Source organism: Macaca thibetana, chromosome Y, assembly GCF_024542745.1.
Source record: "Macaca thibetana thibetana isolate TM-01 chromosome Y, ASM2454274v1, whole genome shotgun sequence".
NCBI classification, from domain to species: domain Eukaryota; kingdom Metazoa; phylum Chordata; class Mammalia; order Primates; family Cercopithecidae; genus Macaca; species Macaca thibetana.
This window is the reverse complement of record NC_065599.1, coordinates 8453119-8471651: the sequence shown is the minus strand read 5'-3', so window position 1 is coordinate 8471651 and position 18533 is coordinate 8453119. Positions and strand designations below refer to the sequence as shown.

The following is an 18533-nucleotide window of genomic DNA, read 5'->3' as shown; positions in this document are numbered from 1 at the left end:
AATACAGAGAACATTTATCTCTACTAAAAATACAAAAAATTAGCCAGGCATGGTGGTGGGCGGCAGTAGTCCCAGCTACTTGGGAGGCTAGGGAGGAGAATGGCATGAACCCGGGAGGAGGTGGTTGCAGTGAGCCGAGATGGTGCCACTGCACTCCAGCCTGGGTGATAGAGCAAGACTCTTTCTCAAAAGAAAAAAAAAAAAAAATCTCATGGGTATTACTTTTAGTCCTAAAATAGAAATACACCTTTATTTTGTAAACAAAATTTAATCTATGGAATATATAACATCGAAATAGCATATTTATGAAAAGGATCATTTTGTTAAAGGTCTTTCAAATACATACAATAAATTATTATAGAATCATATTACTAAAGTAAAAGCTTTCGTTTCTAATGATGCATTTCCACAATCATGCACAAATTTTGTCATTTAATACACATGAATGTTACTTTAAAATAGAACAGAATTCTTACGGGAATGTGAAATAATTTGGTGAGTGTAAACTTTGCTTATTTCTGTCTAGATCCTGGGCAGAAATGAAATGCTTGGTTACAATCCACTTACTCTTTTTATGTAATGTCTTAAGCATTTGCTCTGTCCAGACATTTTTGGGTATTAATTATATTAAGTGGTTGTCAGCTGGAACTTTGGATAACTTTTTTTATGCCATCATTGCAGATAAAGCACATAATGTCATGAGGTTGATTAAATTTCATAAGTATTCTTATTGTCCAGTTTTTAAAAATTATGTATTATAGGAAAGAGAATTTGTTACATTGGTATTACTTCTTATTTAAGCACTCATATTTTTCATATCCCATCAAGAAATTATCTTTTACAGACTTAGAAGGAATTTGAACTGAACAGGTTTATTTGAACTACTTTAAAAGTATTGCAGTGAAAAAAATTTGTACATTAGTAATTATAGATGGGTAAGCCACAGTTTGCAAATGATTAATCAAGGCTGCCATGAGAGACTGAATTTCACAAAAAAAAGCAATTGTTTTTGTCAGAAAGGAGGAATCAATCAGTAAGTTACAATTAATCCCAACTGAAACTCTGGAATATATTACAAAGCTCACAGAAATTTAAGCGTTGTCTTTAACTTGGGATCCTTGGGAATCTTTGGGAATGAATCTTGTGCGTTAATCAAAATTTATCTGTTTTGGGTGTTATCACAACTGGATACCTGTGGATATAATTGTAGTTTGCATTTCTTTTGGCATTCATGAAGTACTAGGTGGGCTTTTTCTCTTAATGCATTAGGTGAACAAGGCTACTGGTAATCTGTAGTCACTCTGTTTTACAGATGGGGAAATTCAGGCACATACATATTTGATGATGGTTCTATAATCACTCAGCAAGCCAGTACAGGCATAGCAGATCCCTGTGTCTACACTGTTACATATGGGCCAACAATTCTGGAAACTAGTTTGTATGAATATAGGGAGAGAAAAGTCAGAAAACCCAGAAGCAGTGTTGATGATACAATTTTCTGTTGATCTATTTTGAAAAATTAGGTTTGCATGTTTTCTAGAAACCACACACTGTTTAATCGCTTCTGGTGACCATCTGCAAAGCCTGTCAGCTTCCCTTTCAGACCCCTTGTCGAATAAATCTAATCTGACCACTCTTTGCATCTCCAGCCTGCCATTCTCTCTAGCTGTGATGAATCCAAGAGCATTCTGTTGGGTCTCCCAACCTCCACTCTCACCCCAAAATGTCACATTTCCTTATGTTTGCTGGAAAGAACCTTTAAAAATATAAGTGTCATCACACTGCTCTCTACTTTAAACCTAATGATGCCTTTCCTTCTCACTTAGTGAATCCAAAGCCCTATGCTTATTCTCACTGGTTCTCTCTTGTCTGCCTGTGCTCTGCCCCCAACTTTGTTGTGGTGGTGGTTGTTTGTTTTTTTGAGATGGAGTCCTGTTCTGTGACCCAGGCTGGAGTGCAGTGACATGATCTCACCTCACTGCAACCTCTGTCTCCTGACTTCCAGTGATTCTTGCACCTCAGCCTCCTGAGTAGCTGGAATTAAAGGCACTTGCCACAATGCCCAGCCAGTTTTTGTATTTTTTTTTAGTAGAAATGGGGTTTGCCATGTTGGCCATGCTGGTTTTGAATTCCTGACCTCAAATGATCTACCCACCTCAGCCTCCCAAAGTGCTGGGGTTACAGTGTGAGCCACTGTGCCCGGCCTCTGTCCCCAACTTAATCACCTTCTACTCTACCACTTCATGACTGCTTTCACCTCCACTCAGTATGTTCCTTCCCTTGCTCACTCACTGTCTTTGTTAAGGTCTCAGCAAAAAAGTCAGTTTCTTAGCCATGCCTTCCCAGGTCACCGTCCAACATACTTACAAGCTTTATTGTCCATACCATGCCCAGATGTGATGTTACAGAATTATTCCTGTATCTGCTTAATATCTGTCTCCTTCACCAGGAAAAAGTTTCATGGGGACATGCACGCTGTCCTCATTGTTCAGTGTGGTGTCCCCAAAGCCTAAACTGGTATTTGGCACATAGTAGCTGCTCAGCAAACATTTTTGGTGAATGAGTGAATGAAACAAACACTTATATTGCATCACTATATCGTATGTCTTTACTGCATTACCTTCAGGAAAAATAGTAGCATGTAATCCATTCTCATAGTAACATAGTAAGTGTGTGACTTACTATGTTATTTAGGGAAAATTTGCTGTTATTTTTCCTATTGTGAAAGTTAATCATATAAATTGAGTCACTTTTGTCCTACCCAACTAAGTCAAGGGGCCAGGGGGAGAAAACACAGGGCACATAACATTTCGAGGAGGTAATTCTCTGCAAGCCTGGCTACTCAAGCTGCCTGCCATAACCTGAAACTGGTTTTATCTATAGTTACTGAAACAAGCTGTTGCAACTTTAAGACTAATTTTTCTTTCTGTTGTTACTCATGAATCAGAACTTACCAGCTCCATAAAATTTTATTTGTGCCAGTGAACTTTTCTTTCAAAACAATACGTAACATCTCTCCTTTTGGTATAACCTCTTTGTTTTTTGGATATACTGAAGACCACCTGGTCTGTCTGTGTGCCTTGAATTGAAATTCTTGCTTCCTAAACAAAACATTTGAAATGTGGAGATTCCTCTCTGTGCTTCATCAGATTTCAAGACTATGCTGCGCTTGACATAATGGAATCAGCACTATGAGCCCAAGGGTTTGTAGCCCCTGTACCACTCAACCCTAGAGAATATAGAAGAGTACCTTATTGCCCAGCACAGGTCCAGGCCAGTGGTTCTCAACTGAGGGCAATTTGCTCCCCCAGCAACAATTGCCAATGGCTGGAAATATTTTTGGTTGTCAAAGTTGGAAATGAGGAGTTATTGACATCTAGTGGGTCAAAACCAGGGATGCTAATAAAGAACCTATACCGCACAGAAAGGCCCTCCCACAGCAAAGATTATCTGTCTCTAAATATCAGTAATGCTGAGACTGACAAACCCTGACCTACACATTTGGGGAGTTATAAAAGAAATTAAGAGCATGGTCCTCAGCAATTTTAATTTATTATATGAAAAAAAATAAATATGTTGTTTACTGAGCACAAGGTATGTGCCAAGTGCCATTTTAGGGGCTCATTGTGTCTAGGAATTCTGATTGTCATCAAGTACTCTCTAATACTGCTGAGGGAGGTTGCTGTTTGCCTCCTAATCTGGTTTCTCCTGTTCTCTGCTAATAGAAACCTCATTCCTCACCTGAACTCATTGTCACTTTGGGTTAAGCATCTATATTTTCCCAAGCTCCTTTGCTTCTAAATTTGGCCACTAACAAATTTGTTGCCCACGTGGAATCATTGCAAAGGACTTTCAAAAAGTCTTTTTAAAAAGGGAACTTATTTAGCTAGAAAATGTACTGGTTGTTCTTTCCCCCTTTGCTTTTCTTTTCTTGCTCTTTGCTGCTTGTTACAAGGCATACCAATGACAGGGGCCAAAGCAGCTGTCTTGTCCCATGAGGTACTTTTGAGGATGGAGTCCAGGCTGAGAATACTGACAAGAAAGATAGGAAGAACGTGGGTCTTTGAAATTATTGAGTCCCCATACCATCCTTGCATATGAAAAGGAAATAATTTTCTATTTTGCTTAAGTTACTCTTATTTTACATTTCGTTTTCCCTGTGAAGATGGAATTGTATGTGGGCAAACTTAATCTTAGCATAATCTTGGAATGGCCACCTTCATGTCACAGAGGCTCAGGAAAGGTGGGTGACTTTCTTACAAAGTCATTTATCTAGTAAATACCAGTAAATTCTCAACACAGGATTTAAACTGAGTTCTGATGGAATTAAAAGCCAATGATTTTCTCATTGTATACCTCACACATAGGAAGTCTTACAGAATAACTTTTTTAAACTGATAAAAAATCTCTTGCTCAATTTGTGGTTGATTCTCTTGATGTGCTAAATTTTTTCCTGAGTCACTCTTATAGTTACTGTGAATAGTGTAATGTCCTGGCACAACTGTGGCCCAATTGTAGCAAACGAGCTGTATTTTCTCTTTCTTGCTTTTATATCCCTGTTGTCCAGTGGAAAGTCAGAAAGATACAGCCTGAAGATAGCCCACTCTTCTAATTCAGCTTCATTTAGGAATACACAGTAGATTCCTGGAGAAATAGATTCCTTAGAATTTTCTTTAGGAGGGTGGTTTTTTTTTGTTGTTGTTGAGAGAACACTTAACCCATAAGACTGCAGTTTGCCTTGGCCATTCCAAAATAAACTCTTTGCAAAATTGACATCTAAACACAGTTTCAGTCTTGCATGATTAAGGTCAAACCATTCATTCATTCATTCATTCTTTTTTTTTTTTTTGAGATGGAGTTTCCTTCTGTTGCCCAGGCTGGCATGTGGTGCACCGCAACTTGTATCTCCCGGGTTCAAGCGATTCATGTGTTTCAGCCTCCCAAGCAGCTGGGACTATAGGCATGCACCGCCATGCTTGGCCTCCCAAAGTGCTGGGATTACAGGTAAGCCATCATGCCTGGTCAAACCTTTTAAAATATATCAAATATCTCCTAAAATGATGCCTTTACAATAACTTAATTTTGGTATTTCAATTTTAGTAGTAAGTAAATAATAGTATAATCTCTCTCTCTCTCTTTTTTTTTTTTTTTCTGAAATGCAGCATCCTGAGTAGCTGGACTACAGGCACCTACCAGCATGCCTGGCTAATTTTTGTGTTTTTAGTAGGGATGGGATTTTGTCATGTTGGCCAGACCGGTCTCAAACTCGTGACCTCAGGTGATCCACCTGCCTTGGCCTCCCAAAGTGCTGGGATTACAGATGTGAGCCACTGCATCTGGCCAAGGTCATCTATCTCTAATCAAGAAATAACTATATACCTTTGACTTAAAAAAAATATGTATTTAAAATTCTATCTAAATAATCTTTGCAATCAATTTTTATCTTAACTGCATTTTTTTTAGTCCAAGCCACCCTAAGAATTTTCTGGAATGAAATATTACTATAATACTGTAAAACACGCTGATAAAATGGGATATATTTCCATTGTCATGATATTTTTAAGTTGATCCAATCTTAAGAATGTACATTACTTCAAGAACTTGTTTTATTTATTCTTTCTTTCAAATAACAAATTGCTCCATGCCAAGGATACTGTGAATCAGATCCTACTTTTTTATATAGGATATATTATATCCCATATATTATAATGTGGTGGCTGTTCAGCACTTTCATTTGTGTTTCTAGTTTAACATTTTCTTTAAATACATTTCATTTGCTCATTCCAATACAGTTTGATTACTTCTGTTTCAGTAGTATTCATTGATCATCTACTATGTCCTAGACCCTAGTTATAAAGTGATTCTAAATGTAAACTTGGTCTTTGCATTAATTTTTGCTCACTGAGAAAATTCTAAGCTATTGTTACCTCACCCCTTCTTAAAAATTCATACAATATTTTTCATGAGTCTGCATTACTTGAGGACTTATATAACTACCTTCTCCCCCTTACTTTGCCCATTAGAGCATTCATGTACCTTTAGAATCCATTTCTGCTTTTCTCTTTGCTAAACTCTCAATTCTGGCTCTTTTCCAATGTTCTAAGGTTCCTGTGTATTCACCCATTAATGGTTAATATGTGAATGACTTAGTTTCTATCAGGCTCTGTTTATGGTCTCCCAGCTCGATTCTCATGTTCATTACTTATTTGATACTCTGGGATGGAAATATTTGATAAATAATGAGAAAACTGTTTGAATGGGTCACATACACAGATCCTAGGACTGACTACGTTAAGTGTTAGATGGCTCCTCTCAGTAAGGGAACATGGGTGATAGAGACCACTAAGATCATTGTTTGCATGAAGGCTGGAGAGAAGAATTCTAAAGCTAGAGAGAATATTTTGGAATATTCCAGTGAAATTCTTTCATTGTGCACTTCAGGAATCTGAGGGCTAGAGCAATGATATATCCAGTCAAAAACAGCCTCCAGCTCAGAGGAAATGCTTTGTGTTAGATTCTATTTTTCGTTGTACATAATTTCCTTAAAGGCTCACTTAGGAATGATTTGGAACATTTGACAGGAGATTTGAATTGATGGGCACAAAGCCCTCGTATTTAGTTATAGTATAGAGTCAAAATTTTTAAATGTCAAAATATTTTAATGAGCTGTGTTAACATCTATCTTTCCTAGTAGCTTTTTCCAGTAGAGAGGACAAATATCCTTCTCTCTACCCATCCAATGTTGATGACTTAACTACTTATAACAAAAGATGGATTATAATGAGAAAAACATACAAATTTATTTAGTTTTACATGATATGGAAGTAAATGATTAATTCCATATATTTTTATGGTAGCTTTGATGAAGAGTGGATACTGATGGAGAAATACGATAGGACAAAAGGGGTGTGATCTAGTGGAGATAAACGGGGGAATTTAGCAATGCCTGTTTTTCAGGTCCTCTCTGTGACCCTTCATCTTCAGAGATGAGCATGTTCCTTTCCTCCAGGGATCAGGAGACCCTCACATGAGTGTCTTCTGACCTGCTTCTTGGAAATGTTGGAAAAGCTTTCCTAAGCTGTATGCCCTGGGGGGAGAAGCATATGTGTGGGTGAGGAGGGGAGGTCAGAGAGACTTTCCTGCTTGTTTTTTTAAGATGCCAAGGTATTGTATTTTGAGGAGTGTGTCCTGAATCATATCATCCTTTTCAGTGTGACTTTCCTTTAAACATAGTGTTCTAGGATAGGGGTTAGCAAATGACTTCTATAAAAACATCAGATAGTAACCATCTTTGTCTTGGCAGCCCATATGGTCCCTGCTGCAACTACTCAACTCTGCTGTTGTGGCACAAAAGCAGTAGTACAGAAAACATAGACCAAGAAGAGTGACTGTGATTCAATAAAACATTATTTGTAGATACTAAAATTTGAATATCCCATAATTTTCACACATTATTTTACTTATTTTTTTCCAACCATTGAAAATAATAATAACTTAGCTCACTAGTTCAACAGAAACAGGTGGATTTGGCCTGTTGCTGTACTTTCTAAACCCTTGTTCTATGACATTACAGTCACACAGACAAACCAAAACCAAAACAAAATAATAAAAAATGCATTTTTCTGGTGATACAAAGACATATCTTAAAATATTTGAAGTCAAACAAAATGGACAGTTTCTGACATTGCTTATAGAACATTGTTTGTCAACCTGCAGGGATTTGAAATAATGAATAGTAAAAAAACAACAACAACAAAAAAAAACCTTCAAATAAATCACAGTTAATTTTTGAAAAATCCAATGTTAAAATTTGATGATTAGAGTCAAGAAAAATTGTGAAAGACTTGAAAATTGGCAAAAGTAAAGATTATTTTTCTCTGTTGCACTTTTCCAAGTTCTATGCAGTGTTCACTGTCTTTGAACTATTTTTCACTTTGCAAATGGTAGAAAATTGATAATGCCAGTAACTTGTCCGTGAAAATGCAAATAAATTGTGTCTAGTGGAATACACTTGATACTTCCTCCAGTAATACAACATTTTGCTTATATTTGTGAATCCATTCAGCACCAGCATTCCTTATTGACCCTATTCACCCATCAATCCCCCCAACCCCCACGCATCCATCTTAATCTATCATTTATCTATTTATCTTCTGAATTTTTCCTTTGAAACAAGTAAGACTATTGAATCAAATATGACTATTTCTTGAATTAAATAAAATCTGTGGTACATTTTCATCTTACATTTGTGTGAGAGTCATGTCTTCACTTTATAAAAGATTTCTCTTTTAACCTTCAGCTCAGAGTTATTTTTCAAAACCTTGACTCTAACAATGGCATGTCCCTTAGTAACAACCACTTATCTGTGGGAAGCCTGCATGCTTATCTTTCTGCTTTTGGGTGACAGAACTCACTGCCTTGATATGGGTGATACAACTCCAAACTGTTAGAAATTTTCCAACTTTATTCAGAACCAATTTTAGAGGTGAGGAAGACTGGTTTTGCTTGTATTAAAATCTGTATGACTTTATTTGCCATCTGTGAAATTTGTTGGGTGAAAACCCAACCTCTGAAACACAGCTGAATGTGACTATTGAAATTTTTGTTTTATATTAAATGCTTTCTGTGATTTATGTGATAATGACTGTAAATCCATTGTGCCCAAGGAAGACATTTCTCAGGAGCAAAATGCAAACTCAGACATACATGAAATACACTGTGCCAAGGATCGAAGAACCAAAGGTGATTTTTTTATCTGATTGCAATTCTAATATGCAGTGGATCAAGATTTGAAATGTTTAGGTACTTTAGACTTGTTGCAGTACTTACTGACACTCATACAGTATTCCCTGACTTTATAGATGTTACATTTCAAGAATAATGTTGCTATTCACCCAGCATTTATTGTCCAACTTACTGATCTCCTTTGGAGCAAACAATGACTTCACAACCAAATCACATTTGATAGTGACTTCAGGAGAAGTGCAGGCTTATATAATTCAAACAGAGAGTTTGTGCAGAAAACGTCTCAAGTCAGGTATAATTAATTCTCCTTCATTTTGGATATTAATGTTATTATTTCCACAAGTACATGTCTTTACTTCCACGGATCATGTCTTTATTTTTCAGGAGAAAATAACTGTGATGTGATAATAAACATTAGAAAAGATAAGAGAAATATTCTATTATTTCCTTAAAGCAACATTTTGGACTTAACATTTGTGTAAAATGCATGTGAAAAGAAATTGTTAGTGTTTGTGTGGTTTCAACTAGTGTTCTTTTGAAAAACCCATCTGTATGAACAATATTATATTAGCATGATTAATATAAACCATTGGATGTAAATTTCTCCAACTATCCTAGCATGATGCCAAAAGATGATTATAAGTAGTCTTGGCCTTTTATGTTTAGTAAGACATGATGTCACTCTTTCTCTCTCTCTCCTAATTTTTTTTTTTTTTGAGACAGGGTCTCACTCTGTTTCCCAGGCTGGAGTATAGTGGTACCGTCATGGTTCAGTGCAGCCTTCACTTCCTGGGATCAAGTAATCCTCCTGCCTTAGCTTCCTGAGTAGAGAGGACTACAGGCATGTGCCACTAAGGGAGGAGAGCACCCCTCATATTGTCTTATGCCCAATTTCTGCCTCCAAAGAAAGAAAAACTAAAAACTAAAAGGCAGAAATGAAATCCATAGGCAGACAGCCTGGCGCTACACCCTAGGCCCGGTAAAGATCAACCCCTGACCTAATTGTTTATGTTATCTATAGATTACAGATATTGTATAGAAAAGCACTGTGAAAATCCCTATCCTGTTTTCTTCTGATCTAATTACTGGTTCATGCAGCCCCCAGTCATGTACCCACTGCTTCCTCAATCAATCACGACTCTCTCATGCACACCCCTCACCCCCTTAGAGATGTGAGCCCTTAAAAGGGACAAGAATTCCTCACTTGGGGAGCTTGGCTCTTGAGACAGGAGTGTTGCCTATGCCCCGGCTGAATAAACCCCTTCCTTTTTTAACTGGGTGTCTGAGGAGTTTTGTCTGATGCTTGTCCTGCTACATTTCTTGGTTCCCTGACCGGGAAGTGAGGTGAATGGTGGATGGTCAAAGCAGCTCCTTAGGTGGCTTAAGCCTGCCCTGTGGAACATCCCTGCTGGGGACTCCGACCAGCCTGAGCGACAGGGATCCTGAGAGCACTCCCGGATGGGCATTTGCCCTGGTGGGACACCTTGCCAGAGCAGTGTGTGGCAGGCCGTCGTGGAGGATCAGCGCAGTGGGTGAACACCAGGAAGGAATGGACACTTGGAGTCTGGACATCTAAAACTTGGTAAGATGAGTCTTTGAAACTTGCCCACTCCATTTGAGTGGGAGCGTGGCCTGATCACCCATGGCGTGCCTTTATTGGCACTTTGGTTTTGATTTGGTTTGAATTGCTTGACAGGACCAGTCTTGGGATCTTGCCCACTCCATTTGAGTGGAAGCATGTCCTGATCACCAGTGGTGTGCCTTTATCGGCACTTTGGTTTTGGTTTTGACTTGAATTGCTTGACAGGGTTGGTCTTGGCAACTTTCCATTTGAGTGGAAGTGTGGCCTGATCACCCACGGTGTGCCTGTACCGGCACTTTGGTTTTTGTTTTTGACTTCATTTGGATTGCTTGATACTTTGGTTTTGCTTTTGACCTGGCTTGGATTTCTGGATACTCTGATTTTGGTTTTGATTTTGGTTTGGTGCAAACTGCAAAAGTGTGCATCTGCCCTTTTTACCCGTTCTTTGTTTTGTGGTGTGCGTGTGGTGTGAGTGTGGTGTTTTATTTCTAAGAAACATAGGTCAGGCACAAATAAACCCACCCTACTAGGAACTATGTTGAAAAATTTCAGAAAAGAATTTAAGGGAGACTATGGAGTACTGTGACACCAGGAAAACCTAAAACTTTGTGGAAGATAGACTGGCTAGCATTAGAGGTAGGTTGGCCATTAGAAGCAAGCCTGGACAGGTCCCTTGTTTCAAAGGTATGGCACAAGGTAACCTGTAAGCCAGGAAACCCAGACCAGTTCCCACACATAGACACTTGGTTACAGCTGGTTTTAGACCCCTGCCCCCAACATACAATGGTTGAGAGAACAGCAGCATAAGTGGCTGACAGAGGCAAGGAAAGATTAGCAGAGAGAGAAAGGAAAGAGACAGAGAGGAAAAGAGGCAAAGAAAGAGAGGAAGAAACAGAGAGGAAGAGATAGACAAAGAGGGAGTCAAGGAGAGAGAAAGAGGGAAAGACCGAGAGGTATATATGCAAGTAGTTAAGAAAGAAAAAAGTGTTTCCTATTCCTTTAAAAGCCAAGGTAAATTTAAAGTCTATAATTGATAATAACGGTCTTCTCTATAACCCTGTAACACTCCAATACCACTTTGTTATCGGTGTAAGCAAGGGCATATCCCAAAAGCTCTGAGGCCTCCCTATCAAAAATCCTTAACCCAGTAACCCACAGATGGCCCAAATGCATTCAGTCTGTAGCAGCAACTACTTTCCTAACAAACAAACAAACAAACAAGTTAAAAAAAAAAATTTAGGGGAAACCTCATTGTGAGCACACCTCACCAGTTCAGAAGTATCCTAAGGAAAAAAGGGGAAAAAAGAGGGGGCGGCATTTATATAAAAAGAGTATTATATGGTAAATTATTGTCCTGAAATAAATTAACTGGTGGTTTAAAGAAAGAAATATTTGTAATAAGTCAGAAAGTTGAGGCATGTAGAGAATTGTCTGCAAAAGTCATGAAAAAGAAAAATGTTATAAACAAGAATGTATGCAAAAAATGTATAATTTAAAAGTAACTAGGCCTCTTGAATGTAAAACTATTGAAAAAAAAGTTTATGGGCAAGGTGTATAAGAAAAGTAAAATGTACCTTTGGTAAAAGGATTATAAGGAGGCATAAAAATGTACATTTTTACCTACATTAAAACGTTAAAAAAATTGTTTTGAAGGTTTAAGTAAGTTTTAAAATGTTAATTATAAAGAATATTCTGTGTGTAAACGTTTTAGCTAAAATTAAAGTATCATCCAGTTTTTCTGTGAACTGGACATTAAAGTAAAACCATAACAGGTTTTTCTTAAAGCACGAACCTGCTCTTTAGCAAAAATTATAGAAGATTAAAAAGTCTGTAAAATCTTACCTTATGTTCAAACATTAAAAATTAAATAAATATGTCTATAAGATTTTATTAAAATTAGGTTTAACATTAATAACATATTAATATAAAGATAAAATTTAGCTTATCTGGTATAAAAATCATACAAGAAGCATTGTTAAATGTGAAATGGTATTTGACTTTCTTTGGTTTAAAAACTAATTTAAAAAGTTGCTAAAGGGAAATTTCTCAGTAAAAAGGCACTAAGGACTATAAAGTCCACCGCCAAAGTCCCTACATTTAAAACAAAAGGTTAGTTTCTTAAAAATTATGTATTTGCTTTATCTGCCGCTTTCCTTTCTTGAAAAAAATTTAAAAAATTAAATAAACAAACAAACAACTAAAAGTATTTTAGTGCATGTACCACCCCTAGAATTTCCAGTAAAGCAGCACCAGCCTGAAGATCACATTCTCATCAAAGGGTGGAAAGAAGAAAAACTTGAGCCAGCCTGGGAAGGACCCTACCTTGTGCTGCTAACCACCAAGACTGCTGTTCATACAGCAAAAAAAGGATGGACTCATCACACCTGAGTCAAGAAAGAACCACCCCATCCAGAGTCATGGGCCATAGTCCCAGGGGAAAATCCTACCAAACTAAAGCTAAGAAAAATCTAACTCTTTTTATCTACTCTATTATGCTTTCTTCTTTCTGCCTTCTATTGCTGACCATCTAGTTATTAACATAACAAAGTCAATTTCACTTTAAACTATTGTATTTAATGCTTGCCTTGTTATACCCTATAAGGACTTGCCAAGTCAAAGACAGCTCTCGACTTCAGAAGAGTACTTCTGTCCCTTCTTAACTCTCCTCAGATTAGGCATTAGTAAACTAGGACCATTTAATCCAGGGAGATTTCGATAAAGACCCTAGTGCCAGTCAAGAGTGTTGCCCCCCGATGTAGAGCTTTCATGCCATAGTTGGTCCAACATTCTGTGGACCACTACAGAGCAAGGATGGATGGCTCCAACTGTTTTTTTTTTTTAATTTCCTAAAATCATACATTCATTTTACTAGAGGATCATAGAAGCTAAAGACTTAAAACAAACTTTAGCAATTAAGACAGTATACCAAGATGCAAATACCTGGTTAAAATGGATCAAATATTCCATCTGCAGGTTAAACAAAAGTAGTGTTATGCTTATGCACATGGCAGACCAGAGGCCCAGATTGTCCTCTTTCCACTAGGGTGGTCCTCCAGTAGACCATGCATGGGCTGCATGGTAGCTCTTTTCCAGGATTCTACAGCCTGGAGTAATAAGTCATGCCAAGCTCTGTCTGCTATATCCCAAAGGCCAGCACCCTGCCATGCAGCCCCCGAGGGACATCCAGCTTCTGTCTCCTAACACTGAGTTCACTTCATGTCTCTCATGACAGGGAGGAAACTTAGCATTCCTTGGAGACCCGAAAGGATGCAGTGAGCTTAAGAATTTTCAAGAGCTTATCAGTCAGTCGGCCCTTGTTCATCCCAGAGTGGATATATGGTGATATTGTGGTGGACCTTTACTGGGCACTCTGCTGAATAACTGGAGTGTCACTTGTACTTTAGTCCAATTGGCTATCCCTTTCACCCTGGCATTTCATCAACCAGAGGGAAAAAATAATAATCAGACATCCCAAAGTGAGAGAAGCCCCTTATGGGTCTTTCGACTCTCACGTCTATTTAGATGCAATTGGAGTCCCATGAGGAATACCAGATCCATTTAAAGCTGAAAATCAAATAGCTGCAGGATTTGAGTGAATATTTTGGTAGGTGACAGTTAATAAAAATATAGATTAGATAAACTACATCTATTACAAACAACAGCAATGAGGTTTTCATGAGTTAAAAGAAAAACTCATGTTGGCCCCAGCCCTAAGACTACCTGACCTAACAAAATTCTTTACATTCTGTGTGTCAGAAAGAGAAAAAATGGCAGTTGGTGTTTTAACCCAGACTGTGGGACCCTGGCCAAGGCCAGTGGCCTATCTCTCAAAACAACTAGAAAAGGTTTCCAAAAGGTGGCCACCAGGTCTACTGGCCTTAACAGCAATGGCCCTATTAGCACAAGAAGCAGATTAACTAACCCTTAGGAAAAACCTGAATATAAAGACCCCCCCATGCTGTGGTAACTTTAATGACCACCAAAGGACATCATTGGTTGACAAATGCTAGATTAACCAAGTTCCAAAGCTTGCTATGTGAAAATCCCTACATAACCCTTGAAGTTTGCCACACCCTAAACCCTAAAATTTGGACTTGTACAGTAAGGACTTCAACTGACCTTCCTCAGTCTGAGGACTGTTCCCAGTGTATACATCAAGTCACTGAGGTAGAACAAAAGGTTGTTACGGTCCTATTATTTTATGGTTATTATAAGTGTATTGGAACTCTAAAAAGAATTTGTTTGTATAATGTTATTCTATACAAGGTATGTAGCCCAGGAAATGACCAACCTGATGTGTGTTATGGCCTATCTGAGCCTCCCATGACCACAGTTTTAAAAATAAGATTAAGGACTGAGGACTGGTGGGGGCTCATAAACGATATGAGTAAAGTGTTAGCCAAAACAGAAGAAAAAGGAGTGCCCAAACAAGTCACCTTAAAATTTGATGCCTGTGCTGTCATTAATAGTAATAAGCTAGGAATAAGGTGTGACTCTCTTAATTAGAAATGAGGCTATATAGCAGAAAATAAGTACATCTGTCATATATTAGAAGTGTGTAGAAATAAATGTAAATACTGGTCTTGTGTCATTTAGGCCACTTGGATAAAAAAAAAAGAAAAGGATCCAGTTCACCTTCAGAAAGGAAAAAATTGCCCTTCTTGTACTAAGGGACAATGTAACCCCTTAGAGCTAGTAATAACCAGTCCCCTTGATCCTCGCTGGAAAAAAGAGCATGTGACCTTAGGAATCGGTGGGGCTGGACTGGATCCTTGAGTAAATATTTTGGTTCAAGAAGTTTACACTCTCCAGAACCAGTGTTTTAGACTTTCTATGATGAACTAAATGTGCAGTACCAGAAATCCCAGGAAAATCAATAAATTTGTTTTTGCAATTATCTGAGCATGTAGCCCAGTCTCTCAATGTCACTTCATGTTATATAGTAGTAGTAGGAAATCAATGGCCATGGGAAGCCTGAGAATTATACCTACAGACCCGGTTCCTGATGAATTTCTGGCTCAGAAGAATCACTCTGATAACTTCTGGGTCCCAAAAGCCTCAATTATTGGACAATATTGCATAGCTAGAGAAGGAAAAGAATTCACTCACCCCATAGGACGACTTAATTGTCTGAGACAGAAACTGTATAATAGTACCACAAAAACAGTCACTTGGTGGAGTTAAAATCACACAGAGAGAAATCCATTTAGTAAATTCCCAAACTTGAAGACTGTGTGGACCCACCCGGAGTCCCACCAGCATTGGATGGCCCCCACTGGATTATACTGGATATGTAGGCACAGAGCTTACACCAAATTACCTGAACCAGTAGGCAGGTAGTTGTGTTATTGGCACTATTAAACCATCTTTCTTCCTACTGTCCATAAAAACAGGTGAACTCCTGGGCTTCCCTGTCTATGCTTCCCACAAAAAGAGAAGCGTAGCTATAAGAAATTGAAGAAATGATAAATGGCCCCCTGAGAGAATCATACAATATTATAGGCCTGCTACTTAGGCACAGAATGGCTCATGGGGATACCAGACCCCTATTTACATGATCAACCAAATCATAAGGTTACAAGCTGTCTTAAAAATAATCATTAATAAAACTGGCGGAGCCTTGACTATTCTGGCCCAGCAAGAAACTCAGAGGAGAAATGCTACCTATCAAAATAGATTGGCTCTCAACTACTTGCTAGCAGCTGAAGGAGGGGTCTGTGGAAAATTTAACCTTACTACTTGCTGTCTACACGTCGATGATCAAGGGCAAGTAGTTGAAGACATAGTTACAGATATGACAAAACTGGCACATGTGTCCATGCAAGTGTGGCAAGGATTTGATCCTGGGGCCATGTTTGGAAAATGGTTCCCAGCTCTAGGTGGATTTAAAACTCTTGTAATAGGAGTTATAATAGTAATAGGAACCTGCTTACTGCTCCCTTGTTTGCTACCTGTACTTCTTCAAATGATAAAAAGCTTCGTCACTACCTTAGTTTGCCAAAATGCTTCAGCACAAGTGCACTATATGAATCATTATAAATCTGTTCATATAGAAAGAACAGATTTCTATATGTCTTGCAAGAAGATGTGGGCAGTAGAAATGAAAGTGAGAACTCTCACTATTGAATGAGAGTCTCAAACAGGGAGAAAGGGAGGAAAACACCCCTCATATTGTCTTAGCCCAGTTTCTGCCTCCAAAGAATGAAAAAGTAAAAACTAAAAGGCAGAAATGAAATCCACAGGCAGACAGCCTGGCACTGCACCCTGGGCCTGGTAGTTAAAGATCAACCCCTGACCTAATTGGTTATGTTATCTCTAGATTACAGACATTGTATAGAAAAGCACTGTGAAAATCCCTATTCTGTTCTGTTCCGTGCTGATTACTATGCAGCCCCCAGTCATGTACCCCCTGCTTGCTCAATGAATCCCGACCCTCTCATGTGCACCCCCTTAGAGCTGTGAGCCTTTAAAAGGGACAGGAATTGCTCACTCAGGTAGCTCATCTCTTGAGACAGGAGTGTTGCTGATGCCCCCAGCCAAATAAACCCCTTCCTTCTTTAACTTGGTATCTCAGGAGTTTTGTCTGCCACTCGTCCTGCTACACCACCATGACTGGCTAATTTATTGTTATTGTTTTGTAGCGATAAGGTCTCACTATGTTGCCCAGGCTGGTCTTGAATTCCTGGACTCAAGCCATTTGCCTGTGTTAGCCTTCCCAAAGTGCTAGGATTACAGGCATGAGCCACACCGCCCAGCCTGAAGTTTCTCTTAAGTGAGTTGATGCAGTTGAAAATGAACTTAGGGCTGCATGTGTGGCATGATTTACAAGTAATTTATCCAGTGTTGCGCCATAGGAACATTGAAGTGGGTATCATTTCTGATGTAAAGGCAGAAATGGAAAGAAAAAATAGAAAAAAGTGAGAGCAGGGGAAACAAATGAAAAATAAAGAAAACTCACAAATAGCTACATAAACAACTAATTTCAAAAAACTGTTTCTTAACTGGCCAGGGTATAGTCCTGAGATTTTTGAGAAACCACTGAAGGCTTCCAGCAGGGTCCCTTCTAGTGATAATGCAGGTGGATGGATGAGTTAATGATTTAAACTGTTAGAGATTTGCTGCAAACTTTCATCTGTCACTGCTACTTGGAATGCAGACTCACAGTTCTAATTGGAGCCTCCAGCATTGAAGACAGTATCAGTTGGTGTCACTGATTTTCTTCCCTTGACCACTGTCATTCTCATGGTAAGTGTTTTCTGCCCTCACGCTGAGAACTTTTATCAAACATATTTTTGTGCATTTGGGTGATCATTAGCCTGTGGTAGCTGAAACATTCCAGGTTATTTTAGCCTAGAAACTAGCCTGTCTGCTGAAAGAACATGCAAAGCTTCCTGCTAAGCTAGTGCACAATCAATATATAAGGGAAAGAACGGGTTCCTATTTAGATTTAAATCCAATATGTGACAAGTTAATAGCTCAGTGTGTTTCTGCTTTTCCATGTCAATTTTACGGGTGTGAAAGACTCTTCCACCTGCTGTAAACTTCAAAGAAAAGACATGCAGAAGGGGAAATGCACCTCTGTGTAAGTCTTCCTAATCTCTTGCGATTAATTTCTTCTTCCATCTGATGAAAGAAAATGCAAACATCTCTTATTTGGCTCACAATTGAAGCCGAGTTCCATAAAGCTGCCTTTAGAAAGGGAATCTCTTTTGAACATACGAAAACCATCCAAGTCAAGATGTATTACGTGGTGATTACAGTCTGACAGATGTTTTGAAGTTGTAATGTGTTCATCAGAAAGCACACAGAGCAGGGATGAACGCCGATTGTTTGAAGATATTGAGGTTTATTCTGGCAACTGGAAAAACACACAAATGATGACTGAAGTTTGGGGACGCTTATGTTTCAGAAAACAGACTGGATTGGATTTCAATCACTGGTATATCAGAATTTGTGGGCATTGAACATGAGATTGTATCATGTTGCTTTATTTCTGCCGTGACAGTCACTGTCAAAATATTCTCTACTGAGGTAGAGCACTCTCACTTGAATTTAAGAGGGTCCACATTTGCTTTTCTATGCTCATAATTTTGACTCCACCTTATAAGTAATCTTTGGAATGAGATTCACGTCTCGTTGTCTCCTGAATCACACACAGGAGTTCCTGTTAGGAAACCTAATTTGTGTTTGTGCGGTAGTGTACTTT

The 18533-nt window shown here is 38.5% G+C and overlaps 1 protein-coding gene across 4 annotated transcripts in view; it reads left to right on the top strand.

Moving 5' to 3' along the window:
- LOC126947191 (thymosin beta-4-like) overlaps nucleotides 1-18533 on the top strand; it is a 196830-nt gene that overhangs the window by 73938 nt on the left and 104359 nt on the right. For 3 of the 4 annotated variants that reach the window (XR_007722955.1, XR_007722954.1, XR_007722956.1), the window contains one exon: nucleotides 4853-5004. The exons of the other annotated variant lie outside the window; for it this stretch is intronic. The gene's annotated coding sequence lies outside the window, so the exon portion shown is untranslated. The remainder of the gene's footprint in view (nucleotides 1-4852; nucleotides 5005-18533) is intronic. 4 annotated transcript variants of the gene reach the window in all.